Consider the following 13,819-nt stretch of genomic DNA (forward strand, 5'->3'; position numbering starts at 1 on the left):
TTTTTACGATCTCAGGGAAAACTCAGATCCGATGGTATTTTCTAACCCACCGGCGTTCCCATGGTGACGGGGACGCTTGTCGGGGAGGTGTATGCTGAAGTTGATTAAATAACGATTTTGTCATGCGGTCGGGCACACGTATTAACCATTACGATTTTTCTGTTGTAATATTCGTGAACTCGAATATTATAACCGAGATTATTGGTTTACATTAGAATAGGACGAATATTCTAAAATCGAATATACAGCAATACATTCTTTATTTTGTATATTCGTCATATTTGGTCCATCTGAAAACGTGATTCCTTCCAGCTTCAATTCAGTTGCTTGTGGGCCAATGGCTCATTGACCCACAAGCAAGAATCAGGGAGGAATCATATATTTTCAGATGAAAAAAACAAAAAAAACGAATATTCGATTTTGTGAATATTTAGAACTATATTCGAAATATTCGCGAAATCTCGAAGTTGCGATATTCGAGATAAAAATTCGTTATTCAAATATTCGCGCTCAACACTACCCATGAGGACTTTTTGTTTCGGTGATTCCTCATATGTTGAGTCGTTGACCATGATCTAGCATCTGTAAATGCCGGCATTAGTTTGTATATGCCCCTAACCTCATGTATACTATTTTGATCTATGTATGGACAATACTCGGAGATGTTACCTTGTTGTATACCATGCTTTTCACAAAAACAGAAGGAGCAAAAATGTATAGATTGCTAAGATACAGTTATTGCATAATTTATAAAGGGGCACGGTTACTAATAATAAAAACAGTAGGGTAATTCATAATGAACTTACATAGTAAAACAGCTGGAAAATCATGTGTGGGTGACATGATTGTAAGTTTGCTATAAGTACAGTATTACGATATCATGATTATGTGGTATATAATAACATTAAATCAAGTCTGTAACCAACCCGCAGTATAACAGACAATGGAGCAATTCATATGAAGACAATAAATTCCTGTTACATGATTGGTATCTATGAGAATTAAACTGACAATAGATCGGGTCTATAGCTGTCCTGTGACTGTAAATAGACCTTATGTCTAACGCATGATACAGAGTAAATACGAATTGCACAAGATGAAAGACAAAATAGGCGGAGAAACCCCTTGTTCCCATATGTAAATAGCAGTTGCCCATTTCAACTACACTGTGCTCTGTGTGACTATAATGAAGATAGTAGCTAATAGTTGATTTTCTGCCCAGACAAAGGTTAATTGAAGTGGTCAAAAGCTTACCAGGTTAGGAGCACCATGGTCCTTTCACAACTGCGTGTTTGACTGTAACATGGCTCAGGTTAAATTACTCTGCTTGCTTCGGTGAATGTAGCCAATCACGAGAATTATTTTGGGCTAGATTTGGTGGAGCTAAGTAACGCATGGGATGACGTTTCCTTCATGCAAGCCCTGGGTTGTCCTATAGATTTGGTGTGTGTCAGGCCATATTTAAGCTAGCTAGGATAGCGTTGGTGTGGGGGAGAGGTTGGCGCATGTGTGTAGGCCTACAATAGGGATTGTGGTTGTCCGTCTTGGAGAGGGACATAATGTTTGCCTATGGTACTGGATGGCTGATGTACTCTTGAAATAGGGAATAGACAGAGACATTTTGGAAGAGAAAAAAAAATTGAGTTGAAAATGTTTTTTAGGGGTGCAAAGTCATAGCCCACTTGACACAGAAAATTGGTCTTGGTAGAAAAACCTAAGTTGGGTATCACCCTTTTGTTGGGGTGAATGAGATGTTGTACCACTTAATAAATAATTGACCCTTGGATTAGGTAGTGGCCATCTTAGGGTAGCACACATAAGGGATATAAGCTTAGAAAGAGTTAATTTTATGATCACTCCAAGTATGTGAAAAATGCTTTATGGGCAGGGTGTCATAAATACCTAGGTAGAGGGGCTTAATCAGCCATCTTTGGTTTGGGAATCACACCAGTCACAAATTATGGAGATTAACGTGGATTTCCAAAGTGGGGTACCTAGACATAGGTCCATTATATAATCATGAATAATATGTGGCGGGTGTAACCTTATGATAATGCTTGGAAACTGGAGTAACTTTAACCTGATCTTAATCCAAGACATTCCTAGCCCAATGTCTCATGTTGCTTAGTCAGAGGTACATTAAGTTTTACAATAGATCATATGTTTTCATGTTTAATTCGACTTTCTGTGTAGTTATCCTTGGCTTCTACATTATCTAGAGAGACCTATATTATAATGATGAAATGCTGCACACAGTGGGAGAAAGGACACCAAATTTGATTAAATGTAGGTATTTCAAGTTTGGAAATATGTGCTACCCACTAAAATGAGCTATTGACTAATACAGAAAGAAATGTTATATTGCAGTAATGTTCATCTTCATCCACACTATAATGAGAGGGATTAGACTTACTTCCCTATGAGCAATATTTATATCGGCAATACAAGAAAATGTATTTACCTAATATTTTTTCTGTATGTGTGAGGCTTTAAATTTTACAGAGGTGATTAATGTTTTAATTTGTTGTTTCAGCTGGGTACAAGTTTACTGTGCAATATAAATTACTTTCTAGGAATATTTCTTACAAAGAACTTATTGCTCAGGTTGCTTAAGCAGCGTCTGATATTAGGATTAAATGGACTAGGCTGTTAGCTTTATTTTAAGAACAAAAAAATAATTAAATTATTAATGAATTTTATTAATTTAATTTCAGATTACTTAAAAGCAAATATTGACTAAGATTAGTTTTTGTTTACATGGAAACACCAGTATTTGAAATATATCAATAGAATGGTTATTTTTATTTTCTTGTGTTATTTTCTTCCGGTGCACATTTTCCTATACTGATTTAATGCTATAATTAAAATAGGCATTCTGTGATAATTCTTCCTTCTGATGGAGTATAATTATAATACCTTTCATTGCTTTTATATTGACTTTTATTTGTGCAGCCTGAATCATTCATATGGGATATATTTGAAGGTATAAACAATTGACTTACTGGAAATGAGTGTACTTGGGAGAAGTGCTGGTTGTTATTTGTACATGCTATTTATGGGGAGAATTTAAGCTAACCTCTGTAAATATAATGAGAGGGAACTGATAAAAAATTTGTAGTATGTGAACTCTGGACATATACTGTTATCTTACTTTTATTTTTTTATTTCTGTGGACTGTAATATTTTATGTTTAATTTTAATATCATATTATATGTGTAAATATTGTATATCATTTTTAGTTGCTTTATGCACCTATTAAAGGTAAAGTGCTGATGAGTCATAATAATATAAATAAATAAAAATATATGTAAAGGGACTTTATTCACAATGTACCTTTTTGTGTACTTGATGATGAGTAACAGTGGATACTTAAAGGGAGTTTGTCATTCATTTTTTTAACTAACCTAACAGCATAGCCCCACAGAAGATTATAAACACATTCTAATCATACCTATATGTGAGGCTCAATAAATCTACAGTACTACAGGGGAGGGAGGGGGGGCCGGCCGCACTGGCCACCAATGTGTTAACTACAGGGGAGGGAGGGGGGGCCAGCCGCACTGGCCACCAATGTGTTAACTACAGGGGAGGGAGGGGGGGCCGGCCGCACTGGCCACCAATGTGTTAACTACAGGGGAGGAAGGGGGGGCCGGCCGTACTGGCCACCAATGTGTTAAATACAAGGGAGGGAGGGGGGCCCACTGGCCACCAATGAATTTAAAACTGGGGAGGGAGGGGTGTGTGCCCCTCCTGCCTGGCAGCAAATGATCTCTTACAGGGGGCTATGATACGCACAATTAACCCCTCAGGTGCAGCACCTGAGGGGTTAATTGTGCGGATCACAGCCCCCTGTAAGAGATCGGGTGCTGACAGGCAGCAGGGGGCAGTCATGTACACAGTTCAAAGTATATTCTAACTAGAAGTGTCCCCATCACTATGGGAACGCCTCTGTGTTAGAATATACTGTCGGATCTGAGTTTTCACAAAGTGAAAACTCAGCTCTGAAAAAGCTTTTATGCAGACGGATCTGCGGATCTGTCTGTGTGAAAGTAGCCTACGGCCACGGACCGCGGATGCCAATCTTATGTGCATCCGTGTTTTTTCACGGACCCATTGACTTGAATGGGTCCGTGAACCGTTGTCCGTCAAAAAAATAGGACAGGTCCTATTTTTTTGACGGACAGGAAACACGGATAACGGATGCGGCTGCAAAACGGTGCATTTTCCGATTTTTCTATGGACCCATTGAAAGTCAATGGGTCCGCGAAAAATAACGGAAAACGGCACAACGGCCAAGGATGCACACAACGGTCGTGTGCATGAGGCCTTACACATGTATAAGTTGACATATGCTGCTAGAGGATCTCCAGATTGTTTCGAAAAGGTTTAGGGTGTTTGGCTTCACGCACAAAACACTGTTTAAGTATAGACTGGGGTTGGATTATGGGGTGCTCGTGTGTGTGTGGGTGTGAATGTAGTCTGGTAGTCGCTTAATACTGCCTGCTGGGAAGCTAGGGTAAAAGGTCTTATTTGTGTGATCTCCTTGGGATTTTTCCATGATTGCTTACCAAGACACCAGTGGACTTGTCTCTTACTCGATGTCTTATGTTCCTTTTCCTGGTATCCCTTTTCGGATGCTATTGTATTATACGCATTTTAAAACTGATAAATAAATACTATAAAAAAAACTGCATTAAGGTCTAGTACAGTAAAAGGAACCTGTTTTGTGGAAAATGCAGTCCAATATAAAGTCAACATTAGAGATGGGACGGGGGATTTGTCAAAACCACGAATACTTCGAATCTTGCTGGATTCGTGGGATTCGTGGACTTGAATCCCGGCGTCATTTCCGTAATTCGAATCCTACGATTCCCGCTGAGTAGGGCTGAAATGATTATTCGAATAACTCGATTAAATCGAGTCAAGAAATTCATCGATGCAGTTTCCCTGCATCGAGTAACCGTTACATCACATGATTACGGAGCGGGAGAGAAATTAAACATCTCACTCACCGCTTCCGTGTCCTCCGGAGGCCAGAGAGGCAGGACTTTGTGTAATGCGCAGTTGCGCTCATACATCGTCATCACGCCGGCTAACGATGTGTGTCTGACGTCACGTAAGGTCCCAGTGCATGCTGGGATGAAAACGGTCTCGGACCCCATGTGTCTGCGGCTGCGCCCTCCTCACTAGTGCCAGTGCCATTAGGTAATTTAAGTTAACAGCACTTGAGGCACACCAGGGGGGGAATCGGAGGCACTGAGTCACTGTAAATTGATATTGAAATGAAAGGCAGATGGAGAGAGAGTGGTTAATGGAGGCTGCAGGCACCACCTTGGCATGTATAAAGTTATTGGTGCTTTCATTAACCCCTACAAACCAATAACTTTATACATGCCTAGTGGCAAGGTGCTTCCATTAACCCCTCCAAACCCAATGGGCTTGTATAAAGTTATTGGTTTGGAGAGGGGTTAATGGAAGAACCTTGGCAATGGGCATGTATAAAGTTATTGGTTTGGAGGGGTTAATGGAAACACCTTGGCATTAGGCATGTATAAAGTTATTGGTTGTCGGGGTTAATGGAAGCACCTTGGCAATGGGCATGTATAAAGTTATTAACCCCTTCAAACCAATAACTTTATACATGCCTAATGCCAAGGTGTTTCCATTAACCCCTCCAAACCAATACCTTTATACATGCCTAATGCCAATGTAGGATTCGTAGGATTCGAGATTCGAAAGATTCGAGAACCTTTTCGGATTTGGATTTGAAAAAAATTGAATTTGTCCCACCTCTACACATATTATCATTTAGGGGAAGCTGAGAAGATATATACAGAGTGTTGTGGATAAAGATTCAGTGTAACTTGCATTTTAATAATTTAATTCCTGCTCTTTCTGGGTTTAGGAGACAAGAGGGAAGTCCTACTTGGTTATTGACAGCTATATGTATATGGACAGTCTGTGGTCCCAAATGGCTTTGAGGTCCAGTCACTACTGTAATTGCTGCAATTCCTTATGGCTATGTCACTGGAAGTAATGAGAGTGACACAGTCTAAAATCCAATTGAGAGTGGATGAGTATATGTTCTATATAGATGAAATGTGGGATCTTATTTCCTCTAATGTACCCAAGGAACACAAGTCTGACATTGAATCAAACTGAATATTTATGAACATCTGTGATTAATATTAGGAGAGTAACCTAAAGCTCCTGGACCCCAATGCAAAAACTGTTATAGGTTCCTCCCACCATGCCATGTTATTCATAATGCTGATATGGTAATAAGTTTGTATAGTAGAAGCATAGGTCCTCAGACTTATGTCTTCTGGTTGACCCAAGAAATCCCAATCTGACACTTAACAGAATGTGAAGATTTATGAACATTCATATCAGAAGTATAACCTAAAGCTCCTGTTCCCCAATTCAAAATGTGTAACACTTTTTTTCTACTGGTCTGTTCTACATAGCCCAGGGGATCCCTTTTTGGCATCCTCAATCTATGGATTGTCTATAGGTATGCACCTTGTTTGACATATTAATTTGTCCTTACAATTAAAACAATAAACTAGTTTATATTTTTTAATGCCAGGTAACATCCTCTAGTCTCCTAAGACTTTTTAGTCGTTGCACAAATATATTGATCACATGGGCCATGCATGGAGCATATGTTATATGGACATGTGTTGCGACCATTGTTGCTGACCACCTTGTCCAATTGGAGTGAATGGGGAAACAGCCAGCGGGATGTTTGCTGCTTGATGCACTTTAGTAAGTGATTGGCTATGTGGCTACTCTCGCTGAGGCCAAACAGCTGTAACACGGCATAGCAAATCTTCACTTTACACATCAATGTGATAGAGGAGAGGGGGATTGGGAGCACTACCATTACTACTACTGGTGCTGCTATTGCTGCTACTAAACACAGTCTGAATCTCTGTTGATGAGATCTAGGTCTATCGTTTCACATTCTTCTATTTTCCAGACATTTTATTATGAGGCCTATAAATAAAAAGTCATAGGTTTCCTATAAATGAAAAGTCACAGGTTTGGTACACACAGATTATGAAATGGTACTGGCAAAATTACAAGTGTTTTTTCTACAATTTAAAGCCAGAGATGCAATTAAATGTTCTGAATCACCACCTTTCCACAAACACACTACACAATGGCATTCACAATTTACAATAGTAATAATTCAATTTTTGCCCTGAAACATGTTTAAACTACATGCACTGATGCAGTAATACCATCCCTTCACTAAACCACGTATGACAATGACATTTTTTTTCAGTGATGTGAAATGTCTTTTGAACTAAATGTTGTAATGCAGTAAAGCCTTCAGTAACATGGCTATAATTTGTGTTAATTGTGAAATATGTTTGCTACTTTATACTTCTCACCTGTTATCTTGCAGCAATGTACAGCATATTCAACAAAAATGCGCGCGGCTATGAGAATGTCGTTTTGATTGCCATATTATTATTGAGGTAAAATAATTGAATATTAAGGTAATTTTTGAAGCTCACACTAAACTGTGTAAAGTAATTGACACTGAAGAGGACAATATACTGCTACAGATGGATCTGGATAGATTGGAGGCTTGGACAGATAAGTGGCAGATTAGGTTTAACACTGACAAATGTAAGGTTATGCACATGGGAAGGAATAATGCAAGTCACCCGTACATACTAAATAGTAAAACACTGGGTAACACTGACATGGAAAAGGATCTAGGAATTTTAGTGAACAGCAAACTAAGCTGTAGAAACCAATGTTAGGCAGCTGCTGCCAAGGCCAATAAGATAATGGGTTGCATCAAAAGGGGCATAGATGCCCGTGATATGAACATAGTCCTGCTACTTTACAAATCACTAGTCACAACACACATGGAGTACTTTGTACAGTACTCAGCTCCTGTGTACAAGGCAGACATAGCAGAGCTGGGGAGGGTTCAGAGGAGGGCAACTAAAGTAATAACTGGAATAGGTGAACAATAGGTCCCAGAAAGATTATCAAAATTAGGGTTATTCACTTTAGAAAAAAGACGAGTAAGGGGAGATATAATACAGTACAGACCAAAAGTTTGGACACACCTTCTCATTCAAAGAGTTTTCTTTATTTTCATGACTATGAAAATTGGAGATTTACACTGAAGGCATCAAAACTATGAATTAACACATGTGGAATTATATACATAACAAACAAGTGTGAAACAACTGAAAATATGTCATATTCTAGGTTCTTCAAAGTAGCCACCTTTTGCTTTGATTACTGCTTTGCACACTCTTGGCATTCTCTCGATGAGCTTCAAGAGGTAGGCCCCTGAAATGGTTTTCACTTCACAGGTGTGCCCTGTCAGGTTTAATAAGTGGGATTTCTTGCCTTATAAATGGGGTTGGGACCATCAGTTGCGTTGAGGAGAAGTCAGGTGGATACACAGCTGATAGTCCTACTGAATAGACTGTTAGAATTTGTATTATGGCAAGAAAAAAGCAGCTAAGTAAAGAAAAACGAGTGGCCATCATTACTTTAAGAAATGAAGGTCAGTCAGTCAGCCGAAAAATTTGGAAAACTTTGAAAGTAAGGGCTATTTGACCATGAAGGAGAGTGATGGGGTGCTGCGCCAGATGACCTGGCCTCTACAGTCACCGGACCTGAACCCAATCGAGATGGTTTGGGGTGAGCTGGACCGCAGAGTGAAGGCAAAAGGGACAACAAGTGCTAAGCATCTCTGGGAACTCCTTCAAGACTGTTGGAAGACCATTTCAGGGGACTACCTCTTGAAGCTCATCAAGAGAATGCCAATAGTGTGCAAAGCAGTAATCAAAGCAAAAGGTGGCTACTTTGAAGAACCTAGAATATGACATATTTTCAGTTGTTTCACACTTGTTTGTTATGTATATAATTCCACATGTGTTAATTCATAGTTTTGGTGCCTTCATAGTCATGAAAATAAAGAAAACTGTTTGAATGAGAAGGTGTGTCCAAACTTTTGGTCTGTACTGTAGCTAAGTATAAATATATCAGTGGTCCATACAGAGATCTCTATTTATCCCCAGGACTGTGACGAGGGGACATCCGCTACGTCTGGAGGAAAAAAGGTTTGTACACAAACATAGAAGATGAGTCTTCACGGTAAGAGCAGTGAGACTATGGAACTCTCTGCCTGATGAGGCAGTGATGGTGAATTCACTAAAAGAGTTCAAGAGGGGCTTGAATGTATTTCTGGAGTGTAATTATATTACTGGTTATAGTAACTAGAGAGGGGTCGTTGATCCAGGGAGTTATTCTGATTTCCTGATAGGAGTCGGGAAGGAATTTTTTTCCCCTAAAGTGGGGAAAATTGGCTTCTACCTCACAGTTTTTTTTTTTGTTTTTTTTTTTGCCTTTCTCTGGATAAACTTGCAGGATAACATGCTGTACTAGATGGACAGATGTTTTCGGCCTTATAAACTATGTTACTATGTATGTTACTATGAATGTTTTTTTCAAAGAATAACATGCATTCACTAAAACTGGGGTGTGACAATGCAATTTTTTTGTAGTGATGCAAAACGTCTTTTGAACTAAACGCTCTCATGCATTAATGCTTTCAATAACACAGTTACAAATTTAATTACTGATGTGAAATGTGTTTGCTGCATTATCCTATTCACCCATTATCTTGCATTCACTGTATAGCATATTCAGTAACACTGTTATCACACACTGAAATAGAAACTAGTGTCTAGAAAAGAGAAAAGGGGGTAATTTCACAGTGTTTGAAAGAATGTAATTTGTATGGCAGTGTAGAAAGAAGGAATCTGTAATGTAGAGATAACAATAGCCTGCCAGCAAATACCCCTGATCGTGACCAGTTCTTACTCTTTCCCTGATTAATCCCCTTAATATACCTCACATTCCAAAATATATCTCCTATTCTCTCCCTTTAATTTTCTTATACTGTCGCTATCACAGTATATCAGTGGCTTGCGTCTGAAGACAGAGCTGCAGCACATCAATCATTGTTTGTTCTACACAGGCACCTCCCTACCTTATAAGCCCCCCCCCCCCCCATTGGTTGATCTGACCTGTCTGAAAACCTTAGAGCCAATGATTTGTCCAAAGTGAATCAGAAATGCTTCGGATTTGTTTGGTGGACAAATATTTGTGAAATTCGTTACAAATCTGGTTAGTTTCAAATCAATTTTCTCAACCTTAACAAAAATGTAGAAAATATAATTTATATGTTAAAATAAAATAAAGATACATAAATAACATATTTAACTAATTCAATATCTAAAAAATAATTATGGAAGATAAATTACATAAATTGTTTTCATTATTGTAAAAAAAATTAGAAAAAAATAGGTCAGCAGTATGCCTGCCTACATGTCTGTTATGTGCAGATGTTCCTTTAATAAAATCATATGTGTTCCTGTATTTCTTTTTTGTTGGAGTTGCTGAAAAACCTTTTTTAACATAATACAAAGCAAATATCAATTCAATCAAATGCTTACTTCTTATGTATTTTTGTTGTTGTCGCTTTTAATTCAAAGTGATTAGCAAGGTCTGAAAAAATCACCTTATCTCTGTAAAACACAGGTACAAACACTGAGTAAATATTTTGGTAAACAATTATTTTTCAATTGCATATTCAGCAGTGTGCTAAATTATGCATAATCTCGCATAAGTAATAAGCTAAGGTAGCTTACATTATTTTTTTAGTTTTTTTTCCTTCTACCTGACCTATTTCTTTCAGTGTTGTTAGCTTCTTAAATCATGTATGAGCTTTCGTAAGGCTTCAATGGATAGTTCTACTAGAGAGACTTCTGTAATAAATTTCAAGAGTAGATAAGTTTTTTTGACAAGCAATGGAAAAACATGAACAGTATAAAATCCACACTAAGGGATTTTAGCACAATCCACACAAAGCAGCTTTTCTTAATTTACTATTAAATTTAAAAAAGAATGTGTGCGAAAAAATCTTCTTTTAAAAGTTTAAATTATTTATGAAAATATATTTTAACTTATGCAAAATATATGGTCAGTGTAGATTGCTGTTACATTCCTCTTCTCGTGCTCCACAGTGAGTGAGTTGCAAGCACATGCATCTTCTAATTGAGCCTGTTCTAGCACAATCTAGATTGTTGACTATAAAAAAAACACCAAAATTGCTCATCTAGCAAGAGTTACAGCATTTAGTATCAAGAACACATCAGATACATCTTTGGATTTTCAAGTTCTTCCCATATTAGAACATATGAGATAAGCTGGGGCCGGGAAGAGGTTAGAGGCTATGAAGCCCTTTGCACTGATTTTTTGTTTGCATTTTTAATTCCATCATAAATACAGATATAGCCAAGCTAAAATTGACTCTGATAACACATGTCACAGTGTTATCTTGTGCTATCTTGTGACAAAAGTCATTGAAATACATTGAAAGATAATTTCACGTGTTAACCATCAAGTTTAGCTCGTTCAAATGTAAGCAATCTAAATAGGCTTTATTTACATTTTTTCTTGTGTCTAATGAACACATCAGATTAAAGTAAGGTGAGGTTAGGAAGAAGCCATTCTAGTTTCCAACGAAGACAGAAGACAGATTATACATGTTATTCTGAATGAAGAGTATTAAATTGAGGAGAAAATTGTACACAAAAGTGTGTAGGTAGTCACACAGACTGTATTTGGGTACATACTGAGAGGAGAGGGCCCAAAGAGGTAGGGAGGAATCACACGCACCTCGGGTATCAGTGTTTGTCAGCACAAGGAAGAATTCTCATGGGCTTTAGAAGGGAAAAGTAGTACAAGAATTAATCTGTTCTAGTACAAACCAACACAATCCTGGACACACAAGCCTCACTTTATCATGTATGACTGAGATGGACACACCCACTTGATAACATTCTGAAACTAAGAGAAAGTTGCAAACTACAGTATATATCAGGGGGATGACAGCTTGAAACTTAAGCTGGTACATTAGATGAACGGCAGTTGCACTTTTAATGGTATCGGCTGACCATGTAATATGCCTGAGGCAGGTCTCTTTCTCTTCAGCACCCTGATCCAGCTCCCAGGTCATGTACAATGCACAATCATCATCATAGTCCTCACCTTCCTTACCACTTTTCTCACACTGTGATATGTTATTGTGAGCTACAAGGCTCTCCTCCCGATACCTTGTTCTGTATTTCCCTAGAGTGCCACTGTCGCTGCCACTACCACCAATACAGGTATGCATGGGGACCCTTGTCTCCCCCTGAACCTCCTCCTCATGGCAGTCCAAACGCTAACTGCTCTCACATAAGTCATCAACAGGGAGACTATCTTGACTATTTGCCATAGAGCCTAGTGAGGTTTTGTTGCCTCTTTTTATAAAAAAAAGGAGGCTCCCCACCATGATGGAGCAATGAAGACAGAGATAATGCAACTGAAAGGCTTCTATGGGGCTGCAAAGAGGAGGAGCATGAGGAATGTTGTGACCCCTGGCCCCAAGGCATGGTGTCAAACTCAGAAGTGACCTCATCCTGCTATGACTGAGAGGAGTGAGCTATCCGATCCCCAATCTCATCCTCTTTCTACTCAATGATAATGTTACACCTTTTCAAAGCCAGGGAGAACTGTGGCCTACTACTAGTACATCTACTACTACTACTACTACTTCTTCTGGCCGGATAGCTGGCGTTCATACTACCCACATTCTGGTTTTGGGAGGAAAAGGCTTGGGTCTTTCATTTTGATGCTTAAAGTAATCTCACGATTTTCATGAATCAAAAATCACAAGTTTGGCAAACAGCCCTGTAAATTATAAAACAGTTATAGTAAAATTGCAAGCATGCTTTCTGTATTATTAAGATAAAGGCAAAATTAAATGTACTTCATGTTTGACAAAAAAAGTGAATATAGCTATTGACAATTTACTTTACTTTAAAAATGCAGTTTTAGAAGATACATTTTTCTTCTATAAAACACACATTGTGAACTTGTAATTCACCCACCCCCCTACACAAACACACACACAAAACCAATATAACTGCAGGAAAGGCCGATGTAAAATTTTACTACTGTGTTAATTGTGTTCACAAATGAAGTTTTAGAAAAGACCTTTCTTTACTGAAAAACATACTATAAAAAGTTTGACTTAATGTGACCTTCTATAAACTTTTGAATGCACATGTCCAACTGTTCAGTGTTTCAGTACTTTCTGCATAACTTGCTGTTCTCTAACAAGGAGCTTAACGGCATAATTCACAACAGGTGTTTGATCCATGAATCACCCAATTTGGTGGTGGTGGTGGTGTTACAGTATGGGCAGGTATGTCTAGTCAATACAGAACTGCCCTACACTTTGTGAAAGGTACAGTGATAAGCCCATACTACTTGAATAACATTATTAATCTAGTCATTGTGCCTCTGCATAAACAACATAAGCCTAGTTTCATTTTCATAGACGACAATGCGCCAGCTCATTGAGGTCGCATCGTTAGAAAACAGCTGCTTGAGATTGGGGTACCTCAAATGGAGTGGCCTGCACTTTCTACAGACCTGAATCCCATTGAAAACCTATGGGATCAGCTGAGTCGTCGTATAGAGGCTTGTAACTGTACCCCAGAACCTCAATGACCTGAGGTCTGCCCTTCAAGAAGAGTGGGATACCATGCTTTAGCAGAGAATAAGTTGACTTTTGAACAGCATGAAACTTCATTGTCAAGCTGTAATTGATGCTCAAGGTCACATGACAAGTTTTTGAGACATTGACATTTTTGTGGGGGTATATCCACCACTGTTGTTGGATTTTGTTTAAATAAATTGAGATGAGAAAATCACCATTGCATGC

The sequence above is a fragment of the Bufo bufo genome, chromosome 4, assembly GCF_905171765.1.
Source record: "Bufo bufo chromosome 4, aBufBuf1.1, whole genome shotgun sequence".
In the NCBI taxonomy this organism is placed as follows: Eukaryota; Metazoa; Chordata; class Amphibia; order Anura; family Bufonidae; genus Bufo; species Bufo bufo.